Raw genomic sequence first — 15,596 nt, forward strand, 5'->3', positions numbered from 1 at the left:
GGTCTGGTGTTCTTTGTCTCTTAAGGTCTATTGAGTTTTAATTGCCTCAAGCATCTTGGCACAATAAAATGGAAGTTAGTCATAAGGTTATGTTGTGAAACTTCAGACACATTCTGAAGGGGGTGATTCTGTCTTTGGCAGGGTTGTACAAAAACATATAAGAATAGAGAGAACTTCCTATGATGCCAGGTGATTAGGCAGAATTCTTGATACAATAATATATCACAAAAATGGTTAACAATTATTTAAGAAGGAAAGTTTGACTTAAGTTTAATCTAACTTCATAAATTAAACAATTTATTTATTTTCCTTTTCTGTCCCTAGGAGAATTTTTCAGTCCCTCACATTTAAAATACACACACACACACACACACACACACACACTACACCACACCACACACTTCCCCCAATTATATGTTAAAATATGTTTAAAAAACTTTTTTTTTTAACATTGTGAGTTCCTTATATATGCAATCATGTAAAACATTTCCATATTATTTATTTAGTCTAAAAAGATTTGAAAAAAAGAAAAATAACGAAAGGAAGAAAGTGAAAACTAGCAGGCTTTTGTCTGTTTTCAAATGATATCATTTGTCCTTTGGTATTGTCTTGGATTGTTGTATTGCTGAGATAAGCCAAGTCATTCATAGTTCTTCAATGAATAATATTATTTTTAGTGTGTACAATATTCTACTGGTTCTGTTAACTTCACTTTCCATCAGTTCATGTGAATATTTCCAGGTTTTTCTGAAATCATCCTGCTTGTCATTTGGTATAGCACAATAATATTCCATTACAATCATACACCACAACTTGTTTAGGCATTCCTTAATTGATGGACATTCCTTTGATGTCCAATTCTTAGTCATCACAAAAAGAGCTGCTATAAATATTTTTGTACAAATAAGTCCTTTTCTTTCTTTTTCCTCCCACCTTCCTCCCTCTTTCCCATCTCCTTCCTTCCCTTCTTCCCTTCCCTCCCTCCATCTCTCTCTCTGTATCTCTGTCTCTGTCTTTCTCTCCCCTCTTATTTTGATGTCTTTGGGATATAGATCTAGGATTTATATTCCTTGATCAAAGGATACACACAGTTTTATAATCCTTTGCACATAGTTCTAGGGAGCATATCGCTCCCCAGAAAGATTAGTTTAGTTTACAGCTTTATCAATAGCACATTAATGTCTCAGTTTTCCCAAATCCCCTCTTACATCCATCATCTTCTTTTGTTGGTTAAACCAATGTGATATTTGTGAGATGGTACCTCAGAGTTGTTTTAATTTGCCTTTCTCTAATCAATTGTGATTTAGGACATTTTTTTAATATATTATGGATATCTTTGTTTTTTTTGTCTAAAAACTTTCTGTTCATATCCTTTGACCATCCTAGTTGAAGAATGAATTATATTTTTATAAATTTGATTCAGTCTCTAATATTTGAGAAAAGTGGCTTTTATTTTAGATACTTATTGAAAAAAAAAATTCCCCTCCCCAGTTTTCTGCAAAAACTTTTAAATTTTACACAATCAAATTAATGTCTTACATTTTGTAATGCTCTCTCTATTTTCTTCTGTTTTGAATTCTCCCCTTTCTAATTTATCTGATAAGTAAACTATTTTATGCTTTCCTAATTGGTTTATGGTGTTATTCTTTATATGTAATGCATGTATTCATCTTGACCTTATTTTGGTATATAGTGTGAGATGTTGTTCTATAGATTCTGCTATACTGTTTTCCAGTTTTCCCAGTAGTTTTTGTCAAATAAAGAGTTTTTGTTCCAAAGCTTGGATATTTGGGTTATCATATATTAGTTATTATAGCCATTTACTATAATATAATGTATACCTAATCTACTCTACCATTCCACCACTCTGTTTCTTAGCTAATACCAGATTTTTTTCCGGTAAGAATCTTTTCATTATATAGTTTGAAATTTGGTATGGCTGGACCATTTTTATTCACATTCTCCTCCCCCCATTAATTCCCCTAATATCCTTGATTTTATTCTTCCTGATGAATTTTGTTACTATTTTTTCTAGCCCTATACAATTTTTTTTGATAGTTTGTTATGGCACTAAATTAATAGATTAATTTAGATAGAATGGTATTTTTATTTTATTGGCTTGGCCTATCCATGAGTAATTCATATTTTTCCAGTTGTAGTCTGACTTTATTTGTATAAAAATTGTTTTTTAGTTGTATTCATATGGTTCCTGAATTTGTCTTGGCAGGTAGACTTGCAAATATTTTATATTATCTACAGTTATTTTAAATAAAATTTTTCTGTATCTTTTTGCTGGAACTCACATTTATTTTTATCAGGCTTTTTTTTTTTTTTTTAAATAATCTGGAGATGATACAGAGAAGAATTATCAGGGTAGCAAAAAGCCTTCAGATCATGCCATATGAGAATCAGTGGAAAGAACTAGACATATTTATCTTAGATATGAGAAGAAATATGAGTGCTGTAGTGAAATGTACAAAAGGGTGTCATCCCCTTCTGGATCATTGCCTTATTGTAACAGAGGGTCTTTCATAGCTCAATGAAACTATGAGCTATGTCATGCAGGGTTAGCCAAGATAGGTCATATTAGAGAGTTCAGAGAAATAGTCTGGAAAAAGAAATGGCAAACCACTCTAATATCTTTGCCAAGAAAACTCCATGTACAGTGTTAAAATGTTAAAACATATGATACCAGAAGATGACCCTCTCACATTAGAAGATATCCAACATGCTACTGAGAATGGAGGATAACTACAAGTAGCTTCAGAAAGAATGAAGACTGGACCTAAAGTAAATGGAAGCTCAGTTGTAGATGTATCTGATTATGAAAAGGAAGTCTGATACTGTATATCAGAATTGCATAGGAACCTGGAATACAGTATCCATGAGCCAAGATAAGCTGCTATTGTTAAATAGGCCATGGAAAGATTAAATATTGTCATCTTGGGTCTCAGTGAATTTAAATTGATAGAAATTGATGAATTTAATTCATCTGTTACCATGGGCAAGAATTACTTAGAAAAAAATGGAGCAGCTCTTCTAGTCAATAAAATGGTGAGAAAAGCAATCCTGGAGTATTTTCTCAAAAATGACAGCATAATATTTGGTTGATTCAAGGCAAACCACAGAGATACAAATCTATCCTCCAACCACTGATGCCAAAGAGGCCAGAGTTGATCAGTTCTATGAAGATCTACAACATCTAGAAATAATACCTGTTATGGACCAGAACTCTGTACTTGAAACAAGGATTCTTACAAGGTGCTAATTCAGTGGAATTGATAAGACAATGGTTATCTAGTTTAGAATGGTGATTAATAGTTCTCTAGTTCAGTATGACTGATTTAATCTCACAACAAATAATGGTTCCCTAGTGATATAATAATTGGTTTATACTAAGTATACTGTAAATGATCTAATTATAATAGAGCATATTAATTGGGACAAACTCAGAGACACATTCATTCCATTTCCCCCCTCTGTGGTGGCTGGAGACTGGAGCACAAGCCCTCGGACTCAGAGACAGATTCACTCCATCTCACACCACCAGGGTGACCGGCCTGTCCTCTTCCATTTCCTCCACTGAGACCAAGCTAGCCTGGGCCTTAGTCAAGGAGACAATAAAGAATTTGGACTTTAACACCTGGCTATTGACCTCCAAAAAACCACCAAGAACACTACAAACACCAAAAAAAAAAAAAAAAAAAAAAAAAAAAAAAAAAAAAAAAGTCATATTCATCATAGGGGACTGGAGTACTAAAGTAGGTAATCAAAAGATAATTGGAATAACAGGCAATTTTGGCCTTGGAGTACAAAATGAAGCACAGCTAAGATGAATAGAGTTTTATTAAAATAAATCACTTGTTATGGAATAATTTAGATCCATACAGCACAATAATCAAGGCCTATAGCAATCTAGTATTCGATAAACCCCCAAACTCCAGCTTTTGAAATAAGAATTCACTATTTCACAAAAATTGTTGGCAAAACTGGAAAATAGTATGTCAGAAACATGGCATAGACCTGCATCTCATACTCCATACCAAAATAAGATCAAAAGGGATATATGATTTGAGCATAAAAGATGATACCATAAACAAATTAGTGAACAAGGGATAATTTACCTATCAGATCTTTGGAGAAGGGAGGAATTTATGACCAAAGAAGAACTAGAGAATATTATGAAATGCAAAATGGGTAACTTTGATTATATTAAATTAAAAAGTTTTTGCACAAACAAACCCAACAGAAACAAGATTAAAAGAGAAATACAAAGCTGGGAAAAAATCTTTACAGCCAGTATTTCTGATAAAGGTCTCATTTCTAAAATATATAAAGAACTGTTTCAAATTCATAAGAATACAAGTCATTCCACAACTGATATATGGTCAAAAGGTATGAACAGACAATTTTCAGATGATAAAATTAAAGGCCTTTATATATATATGAAAAAATGTTCTAAATCACTATTGATGAAAGAAATGCTAAATAAAACAACTCTGAGGCACCACTTCACATCTCTCAGATTACCTAAAATGACAGGAAAAGATAATGATAAATGAGGGAGGGGATGTGGGAAAACTGGGACACTAATGCATTGTTGTGAAGTTGTAAAATGATTTAATCATTCTGGAGAGCAGTTTGGAACAATGTCCAAAGGGTTATGTGCATACTCTTTGACCTAAGTGCCATTACTGAATCTGTATACCAAGGAAATCATAAAGGAGGGAAAAGAATCCACATGTGCAAAAAATGTTTGTAGTAGTAATTTTTGTGATAGCAAAGAATTGGAAAATGAGTAGATGCTCATCAATTGGAGAATGGCTGCACAAATTGTGGTATATGAAGACAATGCAATATTATTGTTCTATAAAAAATAATGAACAAACTGATTTTAGAAAGGCCTGGAAAATTTACATGAGCTGATGCTGAGTGAAACAAGCAGAACCAGGAATACAATGAATTCATTCAGCAATGAATTTGCAATGATCAATTATGAAAGACTCCGTTCCAATGGTTCAGTGATCCAAAGCTATTTCAGTAAACTGGACAGAAAATGCCATCTGCATTCAGAAATAGAACTAAGAAGACTGAATGTAAATCAACACATGCTATGTTCACTTTTTTTTTTTCTGTTTTTTTCATCTCTCTCATGGTTTTTGACTTTTGCTTCAATTTTTTTCTCCTAACATGATTCATATAGCAAAATGTATTAAAAATGAATAAATTTACTAGAGAACGAAAAAAAAAGATAAATCACTGCTCATAGTAAATATTCTTTTTCAATAATCCAAAAGGCAACTCTACTGATGCTTAATATCAAATCATAATCAGATTGATTATGAGCTTTTCAGCCAAAGGTGAAAAAGTTCTACACACTCAGTTAAAATAAGACCTAGAATTAAAGAGAGCTAAGATCATGAGCTTCTTACTGCAAAAATTAGACTTAAATTGAAGAAAGGAAAAACCGTCAGATCACATAGGTATGACCTAAATAACATCCCTTAAGAATATGAAATGGAAGTAGGATGAATAGATTTAAAGGATTAGACCTGGTAAAGAGAGAGCTGAAGAACCATAGGTAGAAGATAAAAAATATTATACAGTTGACAGCAAACAAAAAGAACAAAAAACCAAAATGACTATTTGATGAAGTCTTTTTCTTTTTATTTGTTTTAAAATTAAATACATTTTTTCAATTACTTATATACAATTAATTTTTTAAAAAAGTTAGCCTGTCACATTGTCAATTCATATTAAGGGTATAGGCCACTAAAGTACGCAGATCATTTTTCATATAAACCTTACTTAACTATAGATTTCTTTTCTTTGCTCACACAGTTGAGAGTTTAAACTCAACTATAAGGCTATATATTTATTCCTTTAAATGTTATTTCAATCATTTCCATGTTCTATCTTAAGATTATGTTGCATTCTGAGGCTATCATTCAATAACTATACCATCTATGCCTTATCTAGATCATTGATGAATATTCTAAATAGCACAGAGGACTGTATGAATCAGTCTTCTATTATATTTTCTGAACCTTCTATTATATTTTACATGAACATTAAGGGAGACCTAGCTGTATTTTTTATATATTTTTTCATGCCTGGAATGAACTCTTTCTTCATCTGAGGATAGATGACCTCCTGTAAGAGATAATAGACTCCTAAATTTAGAACTGAAGAAAAAAAAACCTTGGAGGCTACTTAATTCAACTCTTATTTTGTAGCTGAGGAAACTGAGACTTAGAGTAGTTAAGTGACTTATCCTCAGCTACATGGGTAGTGTCCGAGGTGACAACTAAATGCAGGCATTCCATGCGTTAATTTCAACACTTTATGTCACTAAAATGCCCTATTTCTCTGTTGTGAAAGGCATTTCTAATTAGAAATGGGATGTTTTGTTAAACTGAGGACCTTGGAGCTTCCCTTTAATCCTAAATGTATATAATTCTATCATTTTTTAGAAAGGAGATGAGAAAGATAAGAAAAAAAAAGGAAAGAGTGGAAATAAAAGTGGGATGTATGTCCCAAAGTAGTTTATACATGTGTATTCATTGTCTGTTTTGCGTCAGGAGACAAGGAAGAATAAGCAGAGTTTTTGCCCATGATAAATTTCCTAGAAGTGCAACAGGGAAGACAATGAACAGTGATGGAGCAGCAGAAAAAATAAGAATGTCATTTTCCTTCTTCCTTGCTATTCCCCATCTGCCCATTTACATTTAGCTCCATTTCAAGCACTGCTCCAAACCTTTCCCATTCTTCATTCCATATAGAGTCACTTAGGTTCCCACTGAATAATACCAGACAATCTAAAGAAGGATTCAGATAAAGAAACTGAAAGGCTTGGTGTCTGGTACTGGGGGCTGTATGCTGATAATATGCTGATAAGGCTGAAATAAAGGAATAAAAAGAACCTGATCCCCGATCTTATCTAAGTCAAAGTAGATTGTTTAAAAAACAAAAACAAACAAACAAACAACAACAAAATTTTGCAGCTAAATAGATTTGAGTTCAAATCTAGCCTCAAGCACTTATTTATTGTGTAACCCTGAGCAAGTTACTTAGCCTCTAATTACCATAGTTTCCTCCGGTATAAAATATAGTATCAACTTCTCAGGGTTGTTGTGAGAATCAAATAAGATAACTGTAAAGCTCTTAGGACAGTGCCTGGCACATATCATGTTCTATATAAATATTAGTTATATTATATTATAGCTGTTTGAGACATCCTAAAAAGATTACAGTTCAGCTGCATAGTTGGATTAAGCCTGGGGATAAAGGAATTACACTGGTTGGGCAAGAAGAAGGGTCAGGGAAGGGATTTCAGGAATAGAATTTCACTGAGCTCTTGAGCCTAGAAATCGAGGGCACGGTTCCTCCCTTGGGAAAACAACGCCTGCTGAGATTTGCGATGAGTTTGTTTTTTTTTGTTTTGTTTTGTTTTGTTTTAAAGCTTTTTATTTACAAAATATAAGTATGGGTAATTTTTCAACATTGACCCTTGCAAAACCTTGTGTTCCAAATTTTCCTCTCCTTCCCCCCACTCCCTCCCCTAGATGGCAGGTAGTCCAATATATGTTAAATATGTTACAATATATGTTAAATTCAATATATGCATACATAGTTATACAGTGATCTTGCTGCACAAGAAAAATCGGATCAAGAAGGAAAAAAAACTGAGGAAAAAAAATGCAAGCAAACAACAACAGAAAGAGTGAAAATGCTTTGTTGTGATCCATATTCAGTTCTCACAGTCCTCTCTTTGGGTATAGATGGCTTTCTGAACAATTGGAACTGGTTTGAATCATCTCACTGTTGAAGAGCATCATGTCCATCAGAATTGATCATCATATAGTCTTGTTGTTGCTGTGTATAATGAACTCCTGGTTCTGCTCATTTCACTCAGCGCGAATTTATGAACTAATGTTCATGTAAGTCTCTCCAGGCCTCTCTGAAATCATCCTGCTGGTCATTTCTTAAAGAACAATAATATTCCATAACATTCATATATCATTCTCCAAATGATGGGCATCCATTCAATTTCCAGTTTCTTGCCACTACAAAAAGGGCTGGCATAAACACTTTTGCACATGTGGGTCCCTTTCCCTCCTTTAAGATCTTTTTGGGATATAGGCCCAGTAGAAACAGTGCTAGCTCAAAAGGTATGCAGTTTGTTAACTTTTTGAGCAGAGTTTCAAATTATGAGCTTTTTTCTTATAGCCCTTAGATGGTTTTTCACTCATCTGTCATGTTACAGAAAAAGAAAGAGATAAACAAGTATGGAATGGTGAAAAGAGTAAAGGACTTGGATACAGACTTCAAGTTCTGTCCCTTTCTGGTAATGTAGCAATAGGCAGGTTCTTTATCTTTTAGCTTGGGACAATTATACTTATACTTCCTTTACTTCTGGTCCATACAAGTTCTTATTCTCCTTTAAAGTCTAGGTCTAGAAAATTTGCAAGCTTGTCTGAAAGTAGTTATACAAAAATCACTTTGTAATCTTTAAAGATCTGCATAAAAATTTATGACAATTTATCATAATTATTTACTAATAAAATTATAAATCACTTGCTTAAAATGTAATCTATTTCCTCACTCAGTAGCCTTTAATGGCTACTCAGTGACCAAAGCCCAAAATATTTGGCTTGGCATTCAGTGTTCTCCAAGTTGTTTGTCATTTGTTCTTGAAGAGTACCAAGACATCAGGGAGGTAATGCTATGATATGCAAGTGAATTGGATTTAAGTGAGGGAGGGCTATGCTAGGTCACCTGCTTCACATTCCCCTCTAGAACTCTCCAGGTTCAGTGACAAGATAAAGATCCCAACAACTGGATATGGCCCTGGATGCAATGGGGGACCTTGGCGTTTTTAAGCTAAGGCCTTCAAAAGGTGTTTGACTGAGATTGTGATGGGGGGACCCTGAAACTATCCTGATTTTGGGGTAAATTCTTGAGAAACTCTCCTGTGAGAGGCCTGCCTCAGGAAACCATAATAAAGTGGTTTCATTCTGTTATCTTGGTGGGACTAGTTGAGTTCAGGACCACTCTTACTTAGTTCAAATGTAAGTAATCTCATTTAGCTGGAGATCTAGATTTCTATCTATCCCTATTAAACTGAAGATTGCTTCAGGATCACTCCCAGTAAATGGTTCCATTCTACTGGAAATCTAGGCCTGGGGGCAGTAATCTTATTCAATTGAAACTTCAGTCTCAAATCTCTTTTAAAAGAGCATTTTTGGGGTTCATTTCTTTGCAGAGGGCCAAAAGCAGGAATCATGCCATGCCAAGGAACCTCAATCTCAATCTCTCAATCTCTCTCTCTCTCTCTCACACACACACACACACACACACACACACACACACCCCTTGGTATAGCTGCCTGTCAGGACCCCCTGCCCACTGAAAAAACATCCTTTTCTCAGAGTTAATCCCTCTTTATCTCTCTGCCTGGATTTCTCTGCTAGACCTTTATTTTTCTGTCAGGACCTTGCCATTGAGGAAATCAGTCTCCTAGCAAAAGCTGATTTCTCAGTGCCAATAAACTTCTTTTTCCAGTCTAAGTTTTTGGGTGCATAAATTCTTTTTCAAAGGGCCTGCGCTGACCAGAAGGGGTTCCCACAACTCTCTGCTCTGTGCCAAACCTCATCATTTGGTTCCTTGACCAGGAATCAAAGGGATCCGAATCTCATCAGTCATACCCATTCAGTGATTAAAGCTAGGTAGTAATTGAGGCAAAGAATCTCCTCTCTCACCTAGTTTAAAATCAGTCAATCAATTTGGGAGAGGAAGACTTTCTAGATTTCTGACCAAAGGAGAAATAATCACTATTTACATTCAATCTGACTCAATCAGGACCCAAACAATGACTAAATGGGGTTTGTCCTGAGTCCTTTTGGCAATCAATCAATGAGAATCAGAGTAGTTTTGGTTTATAGTCTAACCTATTTGTCCAACTTTTAGGTGCTATTACATTTCCTTCCTATCAACTCAGTTGGCTCAGGGTCAACAATTACTAAACAAACCATCTTCATTCTTTCCTTCATACCCTTGCTGTTCCTGCATGTTCCTCCTAAGGTTTTCCCTACCTCTTAGCCTAATCTTCAATGCCCAAGTCAAGACCCACTTCTTCTACAGGGTCTTTTCCAATCCTTTCAATTAAAATCAACCTCTTTCTGTAGCATTTGAGGCTTTCTGGTACCCAACAGGTTGGTCAGGAGTCTATATTATATGAAGAATTATTAAAGGAAATAGGGATTTTTATCCTAGATTAAAAAAAAAAAGTTAAAGGTGGTGCATTATAGCTGTCTTCAAGTGTATTAAGGCCTAAAATGTGAAAGAAGGGTCAAACTTAGTCTGTTTTTGTTCTAAAGGGTAAAGTCAGGAAAAAAAGTGTAGAAGGTACAAAGAGATAAGTTTAGGCTTTTTGTCAGGAGGGATTTTCGAACAATCAGAACTATCTCAAAGTAGAATAATATGATTTGAGAGATGAAATATTCCTCCTGGTTGGAGGTCTCAAGGCAAAAGATGGATGTCTGCTTGTTGGATTTGTTAGAATGGCGATTCTCTTTTGAATATAAATTGGACTAGATGGATGACATCCATTCCAACTTCCAAATTCTGTGATTCTGTTGTCATATAAGTGTTTATCTAATTTTTTATTTCTATAAATTTCTTTTGAAGTAGGAAATGCCCTCTCTCTTTCTCTTCCAAGGTGAGAACATATAATAGTCAGTAAGAACAAAATAAAATAAAACTTCAATTAAAGTGATGGGAGAGATAGGAATAGGGTGGATTTCCACTTGTCCCTTGATTGCTTTGGAATTGTCTAGTCACAGATCAGACAAATTGATCTCCCATTCTCTATTTGCCCTGGGTGGGAGTTTAAGGTTTTAAGATTGAGAACCTAGTACCTAATACCGGACAAAGAGCAGCATAACAAATATTCATTGAGTTGAATTGAGAGTTCTGTTTGGTAACCAGGTAAAAGTCAATAGGTCAGTGAGGAGCTGGGGAGTAAGCCCCTTGCCCTGAAGCCTAGTAGAAGGCTGGGGAAATAACCTGCCTCTTTGTAACCAGAGTCGGTAACATACTTTCACAGGACTACTGGAATAGTAGCTGCCAGCTGCCAAATTTCATCCATAGTTGACCCTAACCCTTTTTCCTAGTAATATACCAGAAGATATTACTTATCCTCAAGAATCCCAGTTCTGGAAAACCTTACACTTCCCTGATGTCTTTACTCTAGAAACAATTCAGCAAGCACCTGGCACTATGAAAATGGGCTTCACCTGCTTGACTGGATACTCCTATTTGAAAGGGCTAGGTTTTCAGCTTATTCTTACTAATAGGCAAAGTACAGATTCAGAATCCTAGATCTAGAGTTGGAAGGGAATTAGGAAGCATCTATATTATTTTACAAATGAGAAAACTGAGACCCAGAGAGATTGCCATTTATTTTCTCTTTGATGTTATCTTCAATCTGTCCTACACACCCATACACCCCCAATGCCTCCCCCATGAAATTTGTAGAGTTGTTTACACATTTTCTCTCTAATTAAATGGCAAATTTCTTGAAAGCAGGGGATACTTTTTGTTTTCCTTGTATCCCTACTGCTTAGCACACTGTCTGGCACATAGTAGGCATTTTAATAAATGTTTGTTATTATTGACTTACTGAAATATCACATATGTGGTAAGTAGCACTGGAAGCCCTTTTATCTCTGTGGGAAAGAATTCTTCAGCCAGTCTCTTTGGCTTCTTCACTTTTCAGAGACTTTTATAACCTCTCACACATTTATAGCCCCAAAGGTGAGCACTGATTTTCTTGTTTGCACTAGGATATTAGAGCTCTCTCCATGGAAGTAATTGTTAGATATTCTAAGCACTGAGATGCTGGGAGTATCCCTAAAATGAGAACTCAAACAGAAGAGAATCAGAGGAAAGAAAGAGAAATGAAGCAGCAGGTGAAAATTAAAAATATCAGAAATGAATATTTTCCACATTAAACTTTTTTCTGATTTAGAACTTGAGTATAGTACTGGAGAAACTGAGTCAAGATAGAGATTAGAGAGGATTTTTAATATTTTAATAGTGGATAGAAGGACTGGCAAACCGTATTAGTCAGCCGGGTGGATTGGACTCTTGTTGCAAAACATCTAATGACAAGCAAGGGATTCCAGAGACTCTTATAGGGCTCCAGTGATCAGGGAAACAAAGGCAAGGCAGGATAGAGTACTGGTGACCATAACTTTTCAGTTCTGACGGGTTGGAGGTGAAGAAGGAAGGATCATAAATTCTAATAAGTGAAGAAGCTAGAGACAGGATATCTGAATCAGAAAGTAACCAAGTGTTTGAGATAAGCCACCTGGAGTTTTATGACTCTTTGGAATGTTAGAGTGGCTAGGATTCCCAGCCCTAATTATCTCAGTCCTAATAGTCAGGAAGTGGGGTGGGATTACCACCAGGGAAATTGAGGCAGGGAAACTGAGACATAAAAAGAGGACCTTAGAGATCCTCTAGTTCAATGCTTCCATTTTACAAATGAGGGCATTGAAGCCCAGAGAAATTATTTTGTTTGATCAAAGTCAGATAAGATAAAAGTGGCAGAAATGGTATTTGAACCCGAAGTCTTCTGATGTAGCACACTTAGATCTGTTTTCTCTACTGGACTAAGCCTTGTTTCAAGATCTTAGTGAAACTTTGATTAAGAAACATGAAACTACATGCAACTTATTTTGTTTTAGTTTGCATGCAAAATTTGAGCCAAATGGATGTTATCCCAAATCTTCTGGGAATTATGTGATCAAAATGGAAAGCCTTTTATATAGCATGTGAACATAGTACATGGAAAAGTTGAAATTTTTAGGCAAATTTTTACCATTTCTTTGTTTTAGAGATACCTTTTCAGGAAAGGGTCAGAGTTGTGGTTACCTTAAGACAGTAGTTTCCAATGTTTATATAGCAATGTCCCCTCTTCTTTTAAATTTAATTAATTAATTAATTTATTAACAAAATATAATTTTGTACTTTCTTCCACCATTTTTCCTAAGGCAATTTATGCAACTAACTTTCTTAGCTCATATTTTTTTCCAAATATATGTTTACTTTGGTTTTTGTAATAACATAAAAAGGAACCTAAAATAGACATCAAAACAAGCATTCTTATTGTCCTTTTGTGTGTTGTATCTATACTCTTTTGGAAATCTGATGAAGCTTATGGATGCCTTCTCAGAATAATGTTTTTAAATGGAGAAAATATATAGAATTACAAAGGAAACCTGCAAATCAGTGTTTGAGTTATTCTGGAGTGTATATTTCCCTGGGGAAGATTTCTACTATAGGCTATGTTGAGTGCTTTGGTAGATAGATCTTGGGAACAAAAACCCCAAGGGATTTGAGCAATAATGACTCACCAGGTCAGTGTCAACTGCATTCTTAACAATACTTTTTGTGTTCTTCCCCATTCTTTTGGGAGTGCCAGGGTCATGGGACCATGGTAGTTAGAGGTTGTGGATCTCATAGATCTTGTGCCTGAGTTTATGGGAGTGGGAGAGGTAGTTGTTAGATTAGATAAGAATATTATTCCCTCATCTGTGTCAAATGTTTGACTGGAAAAGGGCACTAGTTTCTAGTGGCCATTTGTATGGATTTTATAATCACTGTAACGCTGTGAGAAATAGTTGGAGCAGGTGTAATTTTCATTTTACAAAAGAGGAAAATGAGACACATAGACTAAATAATTTGCCCATAATTTTACATAAAATTAGTTACAGAATCAAGACTAGGATTATGGCTTTAGTATTCTTGCAATAGTGTTCTGGCATTCTAGGAAGGATCCAGTTCGCTTCAGTCTTGCTGACTGGTCATTATTGAAGGAATTTGTCTCATTTTTGATCTGATCCAGGGGCCTTTATTTTTGGCATCAGGGCTTTTGCCTTTCACCACTTTCTAAACTTTGTCTGAGGTTTAAAACCCAAAGTAGAAGTACAAAACCTCTTTTACTCCATCTTCTTGAATCTAAACACCTCTTTACTATTAGAAAACTTTCACCCAATTGCTCCTTGTTTTCTCTCTCTCTTCATGTCACTGTCACCACATTTAGATGCTTTATTTTAGCCTATTATGGCATCTTCAATTTTTTGTCTTTTCATCCCTGCCACCAGGCACAAGAGAATATTTCCTAGAATTTACATACAGATTGAGAAATAATACATTATGGTACGGCAGTTAGAAGTGTATAGAAAGAAATCAACTTAATCTATTTAGCAAAGGTATTCTCGAACTATACTGGCTTTTTTCTTTTCTTTGCAAGAGAATGGAGAATTCTAGTCTTCTTTCTAATACATAGTGTTTGATAACTAGAATATTCTAGATTAAATTCAGTAGGCTATTCTATAATCTATACCACATTTTCATATAATTAGGAAGTTGAAGGGAGGACAGTTTTGAGTAACAGGCTGAGTAAAGATCTTCCTTTACTCCTACTTAATCATTGACCCATTTTCCTTATCATTCAAGAAAGTTAAGGAAATAGTTAAAATGAAATCTCAATAAGTCAAAGTAAGATAGCACCAGTCATCTGGAACTCTCCAAAGACAATTCCTTTTCTTTGTGTAATAGTCAGCAGACTATTTGTGGCTTATTTGTTACTTACTGTATATTGAAACCACTAATGCAACCTCCACTTTGGGGCTATTCCTATCTTAAGAAGAAACATTTGCGTTAAATAAAGTGTATTTTAACTTTGCTACATTTGCTCATTTTTTTTTTTTATTTAATAGTTTCTTTTGAAGTTAGGCAACTAAGTGGGTTAGTGAATAGATTGCAGCATATGTAGTCAAGTTCAAATATAGCTTTAGATACTTAATAGCTGTGTAAAACTGGGCAAGTATTTATCCTCTCTTGGATTTAGTTTCCTCATCTCTAAAATGAGCACCTACTGCTCAGTGTTTTAAAGATAAAATATTATTAAAAGCATTTTTCAAGCCTTGAAGTACTACACGAATGCATAATGCATAATGAATATTAGTATAACTTTGAATCTAATAGTAATTATTAGTAGTTTATAACTGCTTGTAACCTCTTAGCTGGCTTTTCAAAAATTCAAAAGTTTTTTTTTTTTTTTTGCTGCTATTTCATGACTTTTGTGAAAAGCTTCCTTCCTCCCCTTCACCTCCATTCTTTAAGACAATGGTAGTTTCAGGGGCAGCTAGGTGGTGCACTGGCTCTGGAGTCAGGAGGATCTGAGTTCAAATCTGACCTGGGACACACTTAATATTTCCTAGCTGTGTGATGTTGGGCAGGTCACTTAACTCTAATTGTCTCAGAAGAGGGAAAAAAAAGGATAACAGTAAAAGACAATGTTAGTTTCTTCCCAAGTCATTTTCAGAATAAAATGATTAGAACTTACAATGAACAGGCTTCCCACTCTGAGATAACAGCTACCTCCCATGGTTACTGGATTTGTGTCATCTTTAGGCTAGTCATGAGAAACTTCCCAACATAGATCTTTCTTCAGATAAGTCACCTGTATTAGGGGTGACTGAGGGTATTAAATTTGTGCCATTGACGAGATATACAGAAAATTC

This window comes from Sarcophilus harrisii, chromosome 3 (assembly GCF_902635505.1).
Source record: "Sarcophilus harrisii chromosome 3, mSarHar1.11, whole genome shotgun sequence".
NCBI classification, from domain to species: domain Eukaryota; kingdom Metazoa; phylum Chordata; class Mammalia; order Dasyuromorphia; family Dasyuridae; genus Sarcophilus; species Sarcophilus harrisii.